Source organism: Manis pentadactyla, chromosome 2, assembly GCF_030020395.1.
Source record: "Manis pentadactyla isolate mManPen7 chromosome 2, mManPen7.hap1, whole genome shotgun sequence".
NCBI classification, from domain to species: domain Eukaryota; kingdom Metazoa; phylum Chordata; class Mammalia; order Pholidota; family Manidae; genus Manis; species Manis pentadactyla.
Genome location: NC_080020.1, coordinates 110,776,113 through 110,792,904, shown reverse-complemented (window position 1 = coordinate 110,792,904; position 16,792 = coordinate 110,776,113). Strand labels below are relative to the sequence as shown.

Below are 16,792 nucleotides of genomic sequence, written 5' to 3'. Positions count from 1 at the left end.
TCGAGTGCCAAGGCTGTGAACAACTAGATAGTATTTTATAGTCTTCTTAAATAAACCTCATTTTATTAATTGTGCTCCATTTTATATTTGAACGGTAACAAATATAAGTAGCTGTTGCATCTTCATTTTTTAAAAAAAAGAAGCCACATTTCTTAATAATCTCATTTTTGGAATTTCCCAAGTCTCTGGTAAAACGCCTAAATATCTAGATCTTGGCAGAGCTCCAAGTTGTCTCAGAAATGACTCTACAGTGCTTCAGTGAGCAGTGGCATAACACAAAACATGTTGATCTTGTGATGAGTCATTAATTAGTGACATTTATTGAACACTCACTGTATTACAAGGCAGCATACTTGCACAGTACAAAAAAAAATATGAGAAAGGGAGCCCAAGGGAATAATCAGAGGAAGTTTCTAGGTAAAAGGAATGGGTCAATGGAGAAACAGCTGTACTTACAAAGTACACCAAAACCGTACTTCCTTACCCAAAACTTGTTCCATGATAATAAATAAGTAAAACATGAGCTATAAACAGAAAAGCACAGCAGAATCAAAAATATTTTCCTGTAAAGAGAACCGATGTGGAGCATCTTGGTTAAAAAAATTCACAACAGAGTCAGTGGAAGTCATAATAAAAGTCTGCACTGCTTTCCTCTGTGATGTTTCAAGTCTCTGTAGCAATAGCTCTGATTCTGGTCTGTAGTAATTGACTTACAGGGACAAGAAGTTGCCAGCATTTTCCTCCTTAAACCTTATGCATCTGTAGAAAACCTGGCTTCCATACAAACTAAATAATTGTGAATTTAAAGCAAAGTTAATAGGTGTATAGGGTCAGTGTATCTAGTGGAAAAATTTTATTAACAGGCAACCTTGAAGTGGAAGACAGTTTCCTACAACAGCAATTAGATCAAACTGCAGTCTATAATACTGAGTTCCTCTCTATTTCTCCATAAAGGACTAGACAGTTTGCTTACTTTAAATACTTTTAAGTAAAATTGCTTGCTTCATTCATTTTAGAAAAATTCCCCTCTATGGGGAAAAAAAATCCACATGTGAATTTCCTTCCCTGTCAGATTGCTGACCCAGAGTAGCAGAAGTGCCATCAAGCCTGCAGGGTCAGACTGTGTGTTCCCTGCAGGTCCTCACTGCCCCTTGCTGCTGGGAACCATGGCCCCATTTCCCTTTGGGGAACCGTGTAACGCAGGTAGCTGTAACCTCATTCCTGTCTCCAGAGATGGCCCTGGGTGTCCGATGTTGTTCAAATAGGGTGTCTCTGGCCACAGTGATTGGGTCAAAGACTGACCTTGATCTAGGCCAGGCCAATGAAACCCAGTTTGGGGATTACTAAATCGGTGGCCACCATCTTGCTTCCCAGGGGAGAGTCTGCTTGAGAGTGAAGCTAACATGGAGGAAAGCAGAGGTGAAAGATGGGAAAAACCAGGCACTTGAAGCCATCTTCTGAGCATCTGGATCTAATATAAGCAAAACTCTGGTTCTAGCTGACTGACCATATACTTCCCCACTCCTTACCCCTTGCCAGTCCCTACCCAGCTGCCAGGGTGTCTACCAACTCACACCTCGCCAAACATCTGGTGCAGATCACCTGTTTAGACTGCCCGTCACTGTCTCCAGAATGTCCAGGAAGTGCCTCGCCTGCTGGGATTTCCTCCCATGAGAACCTGCACGCCATCCTCCTTTTGTCCTCTTACGCCCCACCTCTCCCACCCCAGACACCTTCCCAAGGCAGGTCTGGTCTCCACTTCAAACATGTCCTGCCTGCTCAATGAGCAACTCAACTTCATTCTCTCAAAACCATGGACACTTTAGTACTATAACCAATACATCAGTTTTCCTTAAGGTGATTAGAATTAGGTTTCTGTCACTTGCAACTGGAATAGCCTTTGGTCTTCACTGCAATAGAACATAATCTCTTTACAGCAGACTTATTTTTCTGAAAAAGCCAAGAGTCACCTAGAGTCAGGCTTTTTGAAAAAGACAGGCATTGAAGTATGAGAGTACCATTTTGTGCATAAAATATCTTGCAATGAAACACAATGAGTATAAAGTAAAATATGATGTAAGTAATTTCAAACATGCCTCTAGTAATTCAAAAGGGGAGACTCCATGGTGCCACCTTAAACTGAAGTGGTGCTTATTTAAATGTCTGTCATCACATAACTGGTAACCAAATGAGTGGCTTTAGAGCAACACACTCTCCAGTGTGGCTGACAGACCACCTACACTGGTAATATCTGGTTTAAAATTTAGATCCCTTGGATTTACTCTGGGCCCACTGAAGCAGAATCTCTGGGAATTGGGCTTGGGAATGTCCATTTTAGACAATATTCCAGGTAATTTTCTAGGCATATAAGAGTTTGAGCACCACTGCTTTAAGACCTCTTTCCTGTTGTTTTTTTTTTAGTTCATCTTCAGCTGTTACTGTCTGAACCTAAAAAGTAATTCTCAGAACATGTCATCCATTTGTAAGATTGAGATAATTTAGGAATGCTTAGAGGTTGGATGTGGTCAGCTTGGGCTAAGTCAACTATGGTAACAAATGACCGAAATATTAATGACTTACAATGTCAGAGGTTTATTTCTTATGCATTTACATTGCCATCCCAGTTACACTCCAGAATGCTGGGCTATTGGAACAATCTTTTTCTGGGACATAGTTGGTCTGGCAGGATAGGGTAAACAGACTAGGTAGACTAAAGGCTGTCTCCTAAAGTGTCTGCAGAGAAGTGACACATGTTACTTACAGAGCCACATCACATTGGCCAAAGTAGGTCATTAACTACTCCTGTGTTCAGCAGAGTAGGGAAAGATAATCTTATAAAAAAAGAATAGTACAGGGAGGAGCGCCAAACATTTTAGACAGAAATATAATCTACCACATACAACATTTGATCACGTTGGCCTTGTGTTCTTGAAAAAAATGGGGGCATCTGTGGTTGGATAAGTTTGGGGACTGCTGCATAATATACCCATTTCTGGAGCTACACAATGTAAACCACATATTAAAGGCTCCCAGAAGTTCTGCAATGGAAAAAAATTAAGATTGTTTAACTCCACATTTCTAAGCATTGTTTTCATGTAACCCTCTTCAAACACTGTCTTAACATACCTCAACAAGTTGAGGTGCACTGAAGAAGGGCATCATTTGTGTTGCAGACAAAAGAATATTTTCCTTTCCTCCTATCACAAAGCATGCATGGGGACAGTCGTGGTCGAATGTTGCATAATAAATTCTGGTAGCTTTAAGCTATTCATATATTTTTAAAATTCTGGTATTGTACTAAGCCATCAAAAACCTGGGGAATTCTATGCAAATATCTTTAATACTGTTCTAACTAGTTTTAGGCTGTTGAAACTTAATAGTGTTTCTGGAAAGCACATAAGAAATGAATCTAATAAGCAGGTTCTTCCAGGTATGGAAGTGTTCCAGAGAAGATTTTATACTTTTAAATCTTTCTCATTACCATGTTTGGAATTAGGCAATTCCTGTAAATTGAAGCAATGCATTTTTCTTTTCCATTTATGGGAACCTGTCATTTTAAACATTTATAAGCAATTCTGTAGTCATAAATAAGCATATAAATGCTCAGCCCTAGGAAAGTCACAATCAGGGAAAACTAACTTTCTCCCTTTTCTCTAATTCCACCCAGTGCACCTTTGTGCCTGCACTGGGATGCTAGTGATGTATGATGTTTATGTTGCTGCATAAGTGGAATTTTCATTTCTCAAAGTCATTATGTAGCTGGAGCAGGCCACAAACAGAGGTGGCCGTGGTCACTGCCTAAGTTTTTCAGTTTTAAGTCACTGGTGGTGAACACTTTGAAAACCTAGCCTTTTTCCCTGACACCTTTCTCTCCTTTATCACTGCCTCTCAGTCTTTCCCTGTTCCCTCCTTCTAGGTCTACTCCTTGAGTAATGGGGTTCTTCTGATTCTACCCCTGGTTCTCAGCTTGGTCTCTATCTGCCAGGGTGAGTCATCTGGCTTTCTGCCCACCTGGGTTTGTGTCCACTCCACTTCACTCCTGACGTTTGGTACCATATTCTAATTGCCAACAGGTCATATCCATTTGGTGCTGCATATTTGCTTCAAAACAAATGCATCCTGCACCCCAATAAACTCTTCATTTTTTTCCTCCCCAAACTTGTTCTTCTATTCTATTTCCATTCATTGTTCAAACACTTATTTAGTCTCCTAAGTTAAAAATGGGGCTTTATTTCTGTCCCTTCCATTTCTCTCACCCCTAAGCTCATGCCCACACTCTGTACAATCTCAGAAATGTGAGACTTGAAACTTCCTACCCCTACGCACTGTCTTAGTTCAGATGCTGACTTGCTTATATTACATGTTGTCTGAGGGTTGGCTTCACCTCTACTCCAACAGTCTTCTTTACTCCGAGACCCACCCTGGAGAAGCAGCCCTTTCTCATGTGGCAGGGGGAGAAGAGTCACTTTGTAATGCCACAATGGATCTTAAAGGTTTTACTCAGAAGTGGCAAAGAACACTTCTACTCACATTTTATTGGCCACTCACATAGCCAAGCCTGACCTAAATTGAGGCAGAAAAAGAGAAACATCTCACAGGGAGATGGAGCAAATAATTAGAATATTTTCTAACAGTGATAGAATGTCCCACAGTTCCTATATTTGAAATGTTATCCCATGTCCCTTCTTTCCCCCATTCTTCAAAATCCTCAAAGCTTTATAACTACCTCCTTTGTGAAGTGCTGTTGGCACTAGGCACTTACTTCACTTCTTTGCATTCTGTCGGGATGACTCCAGCCCCACCTCTGATAAAGTGTTTGTCACACTCTACTGAGAGCATCTGGTTACATTGTCCTTCCATCATAGGCAAGGACCACGGCCTCCTGATTTCTCTATCCCCAGTTCCAAGCATCCAGATACTCAGAACATGTCAACAGAATGGATGAATGAGGTAGTTTGTTGCTTGGCCATTTATAAGCAAGGCTGGGAAAGCTTTTCTGCTAATATGCAGTGGTAGGTGGCCAAGTAACTCATGCTGGGAGAAAGAACACATAAAAAACAGTGAGAAAGTTAGTTTGTTTTTCCTCTATGTCCACCATGCATTGTGTAATTTTCTTATTTTGCCATCAGTCCACTATGTATCAAGAACAAATGCCTCGAGATATACTATTTATGCATATAACCTTGACATTTATACACTTGTAATATTCAAATGAAAACAAATTATACCCATATAGTATTTGTCAAAACTGCTTCAAATCAGGTTATCTATTGAAAGACAAAACCAGCAAAATCATCGTGATCAACTGTCATTAAGTTTCCTCTTTGATAGCCTTTTGGGAAATTACTAAATCAAATTTCCGAGATGTTCCATTTTACCTCCTAAGCATTGCAGATGCATCCCTGTCATCTCCTCACCAGCCCTGCCTTAGTTCAGGTTCTCAACACTCTTTACCCCCACGTTTCCTGCACACCCTTCTTTGGTTTCCCTCTGCCCAGAATGCCCTCCTGGCACCCTCGCAGCCCCCTCTGATCAAGGAAAGCTTTTTATCAGGCATCACCTTCCTCTGAACTCTCCCCATGCCTTCTCTTCATCATACTTCAGCATTAAATCCTGGCCCTGTATATCTTTTTATCATTGTGTTCTATCATATTGCATTGTAATTATTAGTTTGTGTATGCTTTCTCTTAATAGGATAAGAGTCCTTTGAAAGCAGGTATTGTGTCCCTTTCCTTTCCTACTCAGAGCACAGTGTCTTTGCACATATCTAAGGCTCTCCATTAACGTTTGTTACATTGAATTGCTATTGAACTGAAGGCAAAAATTATGACTTACACATTTTGTGGTAATATAATACAATTAAACACACTTTTTTTGACTAGTGTTTTAACATGTTAGTATTTTCATGATTCACAGAAAATGTAGTCTTTCCAGTACTAGACAATGTATTTTGCATGAATTAATGTGAATTTTAATGTTTGTATACAAGTTCCATGCAAAAGTTCTTGGAAATGGACCAATTCTTATAAGAAGTTAGACTACTTTAAAGGAAATATTCTTCCTAGGTTATTATATGTCTAAAGAAAATTTAAAAGATACTGTAAGTCTCTTTATTATCTTTTCCATAGAAAACAAAAATGAAACTTCCACTGAAACATAAGAACTAAAGAAATAAAGGGAATTTCAGTTAATGTGCCTTAGAAAAACAGTACAACATGCTAATTTGACCAGCTCTTCTAAAGGAAATGAAGCCAAGTATAAATTACACCCATTTAATTAGCTCAAGAATGAAATTTTTAGTTTTGGTAACTCTATACGTGTTATGTAAGGGATCATGAGTGTAGGGAGAGAAAGAGGGTGAAAGAGGTTGTAATTTAAGTAAATCTTCCCAGAACCTTGGATTGTACCAGGAACATGGCCAGAATAAGCAAGGCTACTGACTTTTGCCAGGGTCATGTTAAGAGGTTACTTTATCATAGCCCTTGCTTGAAAAACATAATTTGAGCATAGAAGGGCCCCCAGCGTTCAGTGATCTCCATGTGCTTCTCATTACGGTCAGAAGAAGAAATGCTGTGGTGGCTTCTGTGAATGGAATGGGAATTTTCAAATCTCTTTCCGATTTGGCATAAAGGCTGTGTGCCAGCCTGGACATCAGAAAGGCCCAGCTATTTCTAGAGTACAGGGACTCGCGGTCATACAGTCACCTATGAACTACTGTGAATGGTTACTTAGTTGCCCATCTTCAGTGTGGGAAAGCATCTAACTAAGCTCAGAATGGCTATCTACCTTATAGTAAATAACATCATGATTTGAAAAGTATAAGTCAATAGCAAACTATGATTAGTGAGTTCTCTTGCTGGCTGAGCTATTACGGATTTGGAAGCTACCAGAAATGACCTGTCATGTCTGCACTTACTCACCTACTCCCTGCCAAGATAGGATGTTATAGTATGCTCTACTTCCCAGCCCTACTGCCCATCAGCAACCAGGATAGTATGAAAACTAAGCCAAGTTGTAGCATCACTGTTAGCTGCTTATCCAATATGCACTTCCCTCTTTTTTCTGACCAAACACTTATCCAGCTAAATATTCACTTTCCTAACCAATGAGACTAAGTACATGTTTTCCTGGGATTTCTGGTAAAGCCTTTGATTTCCTGTTAAAAGGAAACAGAGACACCACTTCCTTTCAAAGCAGGTGTGATGCTGGAACTACAGCAAACATCTGGGAAAATGAGGCACTAAGGGTAGAAGAGCAGACAGAATGACTTGCATCCTTCGTGGCATTATGAGCTGCAAACAATGGCACAACCACCGTCTCTGGATTTCACACATTCTGGTAATGTGTGAAAAATAAAGCTGTTCATTGAAGGCACTGTTATTTGAGTTTTCTGTTACCTGTAGCCACACACATTCCTAATTGATACATCAAGTCTGTTAACAGAAGCTCGGTCAGGGATGGCTCAGAGAAAGCCAGCCTGAGGCTATTAGTAGTAGAGAGAGAGAAGTTTAGAAAAGGTAGAAGCTAGTCAGGTTTTCCTTTCTTTTTTCGAATGTCCCTTCCATCCCTCCCTCCCATCTCATAAAATTCTAGACCAGTCTTGGAAGATGGAATGAAAAGTTCCTATTTTAAAATATTAGTCCTGATACATGACATACCAACATTATAACTTCATTTCTTTTAATCATTAAGTTTCTTCAAAACTAAGAGTCAATTGCATCTATCCTACATATGTTAGTTTTTCACCAAAGTTTGTGATTTAAGAGAACTGGTCAATGGAAAATGAAATAAGTCTCACGTTTACTTATAGCCTTTTAATAAAAAAAGTTGCAACTCTTTCACACCAAATTTTACATAATCTAATCTCCATTATGAAAATTCTACCTCACGACTCCAGCTGTAGTTACAGTATTCACCTTTTAATAGTCAGGTGTAAGACTCAGGTATAAGACTTCCATGTGGATTCCATAATTATATTTTGCAAACTGTATTTTTATATGATATTCCCTGTAGTCATTTTCTAAGTGCTAACATGTAGGTTTCTATAGGCATAGATCACATTTCTATTTTAAATAAAAAACAAATTCTCCAAACTGGTAACGTCTGCTTGATCAACTGGGTTATGGGTGTTTGCATCTGGAGCACAGCCAGACCTGAGGCCCATGCAAACATGCAATTACACTAGAGCCATCACATCAAAGCCAGTTTCTGTCCTGCCTCCAATGTTAGGCTTGGCACATTGTTCCATCTCCCTCTGCTCTAAAACTCAAAGAGTATTCAGAAGAGTGGGTATAAAAGGTCTGCTTGCTTACCTTCCTTTAACTCTCCCACTTGGAGAGGGGCCCACCAAGGAATCTAGAAATGAAACAAATGCATCACTTAAGCATTCTTACTAATATAACAGCCACCATTGACTGAAAATTTACCATGTTCCAAGAGCTGTGCTAAACTCCGTGCAGACACCATCCCCGGTAGCTCTCACAGTCTGTAAGTTGATAGTAGTCTCCTGATATGAGGTCCCCCATGCATCCAGTCAATCCCTAGACACATTTTTCTCTTTCCTACATTTTTTTTTCCCTTTAGCTTATATGTTGTATCTAGTTAGCACTAGCAGGACATTTGATCTTGCTCAGACAAGTAAGTAAGGAATAAAATATTTATAAAATTCAGAGCCTGCATTTGCTTAGGTCTGTGAGCACCTTTTCTCAAAGTCCTCAGATCTCTATGGATTAATCCAGCATCTCCCAGACCTTATCCTTTCAATGCTCAGGAAAGGAATGGTTTCTAATAGGATAGAAGGTTTATTAGCACCTGGCCTTGGGAATGTGCCTGGCAACTTTTCTTTAGAACTGGGTTTGCTCTAGTCAAGCTTATGAAATGCTCTGAGCTTTTCATTTTATTTTCCAGACCATCTACCCAGTCATCTATTTCAACCATCTGTCTAAGTTCTGCAATGGTTTTTTATGTTCTACACATCATAAATAAAGTGGCTCCCACTATGCATCTATTTCTTATCATTTATTGTGCTCTTACATTGAGATCTATGATTCTGTTCTCATTCTCTACAGTTAGGTTCCTTAGGATACTGCCTTCTTTCAGTGTCATGCTAACTCCTCCCCCATTTTTTTTTTTTTTACAACTTCACTATTGATCTTGTTGCATCATGTTTAAACAAGAAATAGTAGTGCATGGTGTTCTACTTCAAAGAACCATGACTATTAAAGTGAGTGTTTCTTAATTGTAAGAAAGAGACGGAAAGATCAAAGTGAACTTGCTTATTAAAAATAATTTGATTTTAACAACAGCCAGTTCTCAAATAAATCAAATTGAATCCCAAATTGTGTGGGGGCAAAAGGTGTTCCTGAAAGTGCCATAAAATTCAAATCTAGTGTCATTAAATCCAGAAATTTGGGAAACTCTTTCATCTTAATTAGAACGGTCATTTACATATTTATCTCATTTAATTTTCATAAGCCCAAGAGGTAGATCACATATTGAATATCCCCACCTAACTCAGATATTATTCTGAGACACAACCAATCAAGTAACTCACCAGAGGTGACTCAGTAAATGCAAGACGTAGAATTGGTCTCAAGTCTTTTCTCTTAATTTCCCTTCCTGTCCTGAATATAGGAATATAGTCTTCTATCATTTATCTTGTGGAAATAAAGTATTTCCACAAGAGAGCAGGCTGCCAGAAAGCACACTTGCACTGTGATGGGTAGAGACAGATCCTACAGGAGAGGCTGGTTCACAAGTTGAGGACTTTCTGGGAGGAGTGGCCAAATAGAGATATGAAAAAGGTACCAGGAGGTAAGAGAGGGGTGAATAGAGGGAGGTGGGAAAACATGTCGTAACTTTCCTTGGACCCTAGAAACCCATGTACCATTGTGAACATCATTTTGCTGTCTCCTATGATGCACTATCTCTGCCCCTGTGCCTGGCATAGCAGCAGTCCTGTTGCAGTATATGTAACTGAAGTCCTCCAAATAGCTGATACTTCAGAAGAGAAACAATGATAATAAATGTCTTCCAATAATAACAGCTGATAAAAAGAACTATCATTATGAAGTGCTTACTCATTAATTATCATCACCACTAAAAATCACGAGCATTGGTTGAGCCCTCACTATGTACCAGACATTGTTGTAAACTCTTTGCATACATTATCTCACATAATTTTAACAATTATTTGATCAAGTAGATACTATTATTGTCCTCCTTTACAGAGGAGGAAACTAAGGCATAGGCAGGAAAGCTACTTATCTAAGAACATGGATGCAAGCCCAGGGATTTGACTCAATGTCTGTGCATGGCTTACATGTTTCATTCAAAAGATTTCTGTTCACTCCCTACTGGTGCCTGGCTCTGAGCTAAAGCTGACACAATCCCTGCCCTCCTACAACTCAGTCTCGCAGAGACAGTAGTCAAGTGATGATTGAACCAAACATGTAACTGCAATGGCATCAAGGACCCTGAAGGAAGGGTTTGCAGTGCTAGGCCCTAGTTTCACCAGTCATCACAGTGCGATTCCTATTCTACACATGGGCTGCAGAAGCAAGGTTTAGGGAGGGAAGGGGAAATATTTAGGCACTTGTCTGAGAATGATCTACCAAGTTATGAATCAATTATTTCACTCTGGGGCACGTCACATTTTAGCTGCCATTAGCAAGGCATTTACGTTGGAAGCCTAAGTGGCAATTATGTGCACATTAAGAGCTCAAGAACATAGATTTTACTTTAGCACAACTCACCCTATATTTATTGGCAAAGGCTTCCTACTGCTTATGTAACAGAGACCAGGCATTTAACTGCCCCACGTGGGCATGCAGGCAAGAGACACCCAGCAGGGAACCCATGCTTACATTTTAACTTTTCATCTGTTTTGTGGAATGGAGAACTTGGATTAAAGGCTGTGTTTATTTCTGTTCAAAGCATGGGAAATAAAAGGTCTGTGCAGATTGTTAAGGATACCATATAGACAATTCATAAACTTCTGTGGTCAGTTTAGCCACTATAGTCAGGACCAGTGACTCACTCTGAACTGGGTTTTGTTAGTTCTTAGAATATTGTTTTGGTTTTGTCCTTAGCAAAGTTGATGTGCTCATGACAAACACTGCTAGTTGGGAGCGCAGTGGTGGAGGTAGGAGTGTGTGAAATATTCTGTGTGACAAAAGTTTGCTCCAACTGTCCTAGTTATTCCCGGACTACATTTGACCCAAGGAGCTTTTTAATTTGGGAGACCCCTTAAATTGGAGCATCTGGTGAAAACCCCACAGTCTGTGGAGGAGAAAGCAGAGGTGAAGTGGTCTGACTGATATTATCATGGGCCTGCCAGGGGCACAGATGGGCTTAGAACTCCAGCCTCCAGAGAGCCACAATCCACAGCTCTTACTCAACCTAAGCTGACCCCTGGACTGAAACTCTTAATTTCTCTGGGTGTTATTGTTTCTTCTCTTGTCCCTCTTTCATACCTTAAATGCTGTGACACACATTAAAATGGCATGTGCTTACATACCAACAATGGCTTGTAGTTATTGTCAACAAAAGCAATAGTTAGGTCATTCTTCTCTGTTTTCTATGAGTATAGAGTTTTGAACAGAAAACATTTAACAGAGGGAGACATAAAAATGCATAGACAAGGAACAAGGAAGAGCCTCATAAATTTAATAAATTCTACAAGTCATTTTAATGTTATGTGTAAGAGAAGAAAATACATACCTGATGGTAGTAAATGTGACAGACATGGAGCTGTGCATTTCAGTAATTCTGTTTCTTTTCTAATTAGGCAGGGATGATTCAACGAGAAGGGCAGGATTTCAAGTATGTAGACAGGGCGAAAGCTTATGTATGCTACCAGAATGGCAAATACCTAAACCTGGGTGTCCAATACAATAGCCACTAAGCACATGGGGCGATTTTAGTTGAAATTAATAAAGCTAAATAGAATTTAAAAATTCAATTCCTCCATCACACTAGTCACATTTCAAGTGCTCAATAGCCACATGAATGTTCATCATTGTGGAAGTTCTTTTGGACAGCACTGACACTGAGGATGCGTCAGAGAAAAGGAAAGATGGGTGAATGGGGGAGAAAGGGTAGCACAAGGTAATGTTTACCAAGAAAAGGATGTGCTTGATTAAAAAAACCAAGAGATGGGATATACTGATGTGATCCAGGGAAAGATCATGAATTGGGTTTGATCTTAGACTCAAGGCATTGGCTAAGTTTTAAAAATGGTGCACACTCTGGCCAGAATATATACGCACGTATGGCATCATCAGGGGCTGAAGGGAAAGAGGAGAAGGAAAATGCATCCCAACAATGACTGGAATGCATCAGTTTTAGCTGGTAGATATTCTTTTGTAAAGAAAAAAGTGTACCTTCCAGAAAACTATGAAGCAGCAAAAAGATCAGTGGTTTCCAGGGCCTATGGAGGGGAGGGAAGGGAGCAGTGGAGTGCAGAGGATTTTCAGAGTGGGGAGACTCTTCTGTGGCATGCAAAAATGGTGAATACATGTCACTATACATTTGTCAAAACCAGTGGAATGTACAACATAAAGAGTGAACCCTAATGTAAACTATGGACTTTATTTCAGAATTATATATCAATATAGTATCATCAATCTAACACATGTACCACACTACTGCAAGGTGTTAATAATAGGGGAGCCTGGAGGTGGGGTGGGAAGTGGGTAGGGGTAAATGGGAACTCACTGTTTTTCCTGTAAACCTTAAACTAGTTTTTCTGTAAAGCTAAAACTGCTCTAAGAAATAAAATCTGTGAAGTAACTATTTCCCATAAAATATTTTCAAGCACTCTATAAGTCTTCATTTTCACATAAATGATGAGATGACAATAAGCACATTGATGTAGTCAGCTGATAATCTAATTATGTGTTTATTAAAATATTTGTCATATAAAAAAAAGTGCACCTTCCTCCAGGTGTGCACAGTACAGTGTCAGGCACTCACCTTGGTGAGCCAACTGCAAACTGGGTTTTAGTCTATACTTGCCCCCTTCCTCAGGGGCCTTGTGCACAAACTGCACAACCATACATGGTAGTTCTATTGGGGCCCCATCTGTTACCATTGTGGGGCTCCAAACAGGGCTGGTGTGGTTGTAGGGACTGGGAACAAAGGCTAACCATCTCTGTAGGGTGCCAGAGACTGATTGGAGAAAGAGTCTTTTGAGAACAGATCACAGTAAACCATATGAGAAATACTGTTTTTCATTAGTGGAGAGCCAAGGACAGAACTCTGAAAGATGCTCAGAACTGGCAGAAAAGTGGGGTGGTAAGAGGTCTAAAGGAACATGGGTGACAAAGCCAGGAAGGCAGGAGGCAAACCACAGCAATACCGTACCTAGAAGTTGATGTCTGAGATGTGGCAGCTCCCTCTCTCCTGGGATGCAGAGTTGACAGCTGTCTTGATGAGCACAGTTCTGCAAGAGGCCAGTACCTGGTGGAAGAGACAGCTTCTGGGAGAAAGGGTTAAGACTTCCGGATATTCACACCAGGCTATATACGCACGTATGGCATCATCAGGGGCTGGAGGGAAAGAGGAGAAGGAAAATGCATCCCAACAATGACTGGAATGCATCAGCTGTGCAAAACAAAACTCCTGAGAAAACTGAGCTGTGTCTTGTGGTTCCAAGAACTAGTAATGGGATAGAAAGCTTTTGCTTCCAGGCCCATGGTGTGAGCCCAACCCAGGTTAGGAGTTGGAAAGTGCTTCAGATGCTAACGTAAAAGGAAGCAAGGGGCAGGTCCAGCCTTCTAGTATCAGTAACCCTGAAAAGAACCACCTGCCACAATAGGTAACCCTAGCAGCCAGTCTCACGAATGGTGGGGGAGGGAGCTGCTCTGTGCCAGCAGCTCTTTCTTAGCCATGAAGGGCATCTCTTCAGCATGGGACTGGAGCACTGTGGAAAATTGCTACTGCCCCTGGGAATATAGGTCAGTGCCTTCCTAAGCCTGGGCTTGGAGCCCTGATTCCAAATAGACCTGGGATGCTTATTAACAAGGCAGACTTCCAGGGCCCACCCTAGACCAAATGAATCTGTACCTTTAGGGGCAGGGCCTGGGAATCTGCATGTTAGTCAGCTTCCTAAGTGATCCTGTGTACACTGCAATTGGAAGGTTATGATGCAGACTGGTGGTTCTCAAACTCCAGCAGGCACCGGAGTCACGTGGGTGGCTCGCTGGCCCCACCTCCGGCCTTGCCAATTCGGTATGTGGAATGGGGCCTGAGAACTTACATCCCTATTAAGTGCCCAGGGATGCTGCTGGGATTAAGGCCACCCTTTGAGAAACATTACTGTTGACAGAGAATCTCTCTTTAGCGGGCGATTTCCTAAAAACTAAGAAAATGTAAGATTCCACATATCATTCATCCACCTAAATGAACGAGCTTCTGCCACCCTGTTATTCAGCTGCCTAACACCCATGCTCTCCTTTGCACCTTGTTAGATAACTTGGAGTTTTAAACTAACAATAGGAAAAGGCCTCTCACCTGGCCAGCTCTAATCTTGTACATTGTTCTCTTCCAAATGTTTATGTTATCATCAGGCCTGTCTTTTCTCCTGGTTTGTCGTGACCTACAGAAAACCATCCAGCTTTGTGTTACCTTGGGCTTCTAAAACAAAAAGCAGCCCCTTTCTTCACTAACCATAAAGAGATACCCTGCAAAAAAAAAGAGAAACCTGAACATTTTCTGAAATTCAGAAAGTGTTCTTCTGGGGAGCTTTCTGGGACAGGACGTCTCCATCATCAGCCAGCGGAAGCCCAGCTTCTGATAAACACCACTTTCCCTCCGCAGATCAAAGGGAGCCATTTATTGAAGGAAGGGATGGAAGTATTTGATGAGGCCCTCCTGCAGACTCCCCGTAAACAGGATAAGCCCTATCAATGAAGGCTTAGCCACGCCAGGCGGCCGTCCCCAGGAACAATGGAGTAGCAAGGACTGCGAGTGGTGAGGAAAGAACTTCAGTGCTGACAAGATTGTTCTGCCAAGAGAATGGCCGTAAACAGGATTAGTTGTAATGAGATTATCAACTCAGGACCTGGAGGTCTGAGCAGAGAGTTCAGTGTTGCATAAAGACAAGACACAGAAGTAGCTTGTCGGGGAGAGGATTACAGTGCAAGGGGCAAGGGCTTTCCCTTCCTGATCACCCCTGGCCCAGGGATGCTGTCGCTTCTGTGACTGCAAAGGTTGCTTTACCCACCCACAGCTAAAGCATAAAGCAGTAGTTCTCAGTCAGGGAATACTGGCAATGTCTGCACACAGTTTCGGTTGTCACCGTTGGCAAGGAGGGTTGCTGCTGGCATCTAGGGGGCCAAGGCCAGGGATTCTGCTCAGCATCCCACCATGCACAGGATGGCTCCCACAATACCCCTTCCTGGATCCTGAATCTCACCCAGACCTATGGTCAAGGAAAGAATGAGCAGGCTGCCCTCAGGAGCTGGGCTGCCAGTGATAGAACCTAACTTAGAAATTACAAAGAGTAGTGCAGGCAGCACCAGGGGCCTGGAGGTTGGAGGGCAGGGCGGGATCTCGGGCACAGTTCTGAGTCCTCATTGATACAGAGGGTTTATGTCACAGGTGGTCTTAGAAGCTGTGGGAGTGGTTGCAATTACAAAGGGGCAAAAAGTGTAGTGTGACAAAGGGGCAAAAGTGAACAGGACCCCCTATGGGAAATGGCAAACAATTCTGCAATGCCTTGTAATTTCAGTTTTTTATGTGTAGCTGTGTAGCTGACCTTCACATTTAGACTCTCTGCTGTTGGGGCAGATTTAAACATTTTTCTTTTTAAATTTTGATCATCTTAGTGCCTTGGATAGAGTAGATGCTTCAGAATTAAGTGAATTCAATTAAATTATATAGTTAGATAAACCTGTTTTCTCCATCATTAGATTTCTGGAAAGAGCTTCTTTCTTGCCTCTACGTCCTTTACTTTTACCTATTTGGAATCTGCCACCATTACACAGCTGAAGTGTCTCTTTAGCAAGCTGCCTGACTTCTATGTCAAATGCATTGCCAAATCCACTGGCCTGTGCTCAGGTCACCTTCTGTAGTCTCTGCAGCAACTGGCAGGGAGAACGCCTCTCCGTCATTTACCTGTTGCCTCCTACGGCTTCCACATCACTATGTTTGCTTGGCTCTTTTTCAATCTTCTTCAACATTACTTTATAGCCCCTCAAATTGGCCCTGTTCCTCTCTCAGCCCCCTGAAAGCATATTATTGTTCAGATTTCTTCTTGTCCCTCTCCTCTCCTTTTTCAAACTCTACCTTGACAACCTCATCTACGGTCTCAGCTGTGGCTTCTATGAAGATGACTTCCTAATCTAAGACTCAAGCCCTGATATCTTTCCTGATAATTTTGGGCCTGGTCCTCTAGAATTGGGAGAAGGAGCTGCACCCCATAACAAAACAGCCAGCATCTCTGGGTTGGTGCTAGAAAGCAACACTGGTCTAGGAGAATGAACAAGGACAGTGGTAGAGTGGGGAACACAGCAGGAAGGCTGACTTACAGGGTCAGTCTGCCAGGACACACCCTTGAAGGACTGGAGTAGGGAAGAGGGAGAGATGCAAGGTGCAGGCAGCTCTGGGGTCAGTTCAAGATTCCTCTCCAGGGCCCTGAGTTCTGACATTAGCATGGCTCTCCCATGGGTCAGCGTCCTCTCCACAGGATCGGGAACAACACATAGGTACTGAATTCCAGGCCATATTTCCGTGAGGCTTCACCGCATCACTGCACTGGGACCTCCTGGCTCCTTCCTCCATGCTCACT

The 16,792-nt window shown here is 41.6% G+C and overlaps 1 long non-coding RNA gene across 1 annotated transcript; it reads right to left on the bottom strand.

Moving 5' to 3' along the window:
- Nucleotides 1-4,352: 4,352 nt before the first annotated feature.
- On the bottom strand, nucleotides 4,353-13,479 carry LOC130681909 (uncharacterized). The gene is made up of 3 exons (XR_008995186.1): nucleotides 13,366-13,479; nucleotides 8,313-8,355; nucleotides 4,353-5,034 (listed from the first exon to the last, which is right to left on the bottom strand). It is a non-coding gene; the product is annotated as an uncharacterized LOC130681909 (long non-coding RNA).
- Between the last annotated feature and the right edge of the window lie 3,313 nt (nucleotides 13,480-16,792).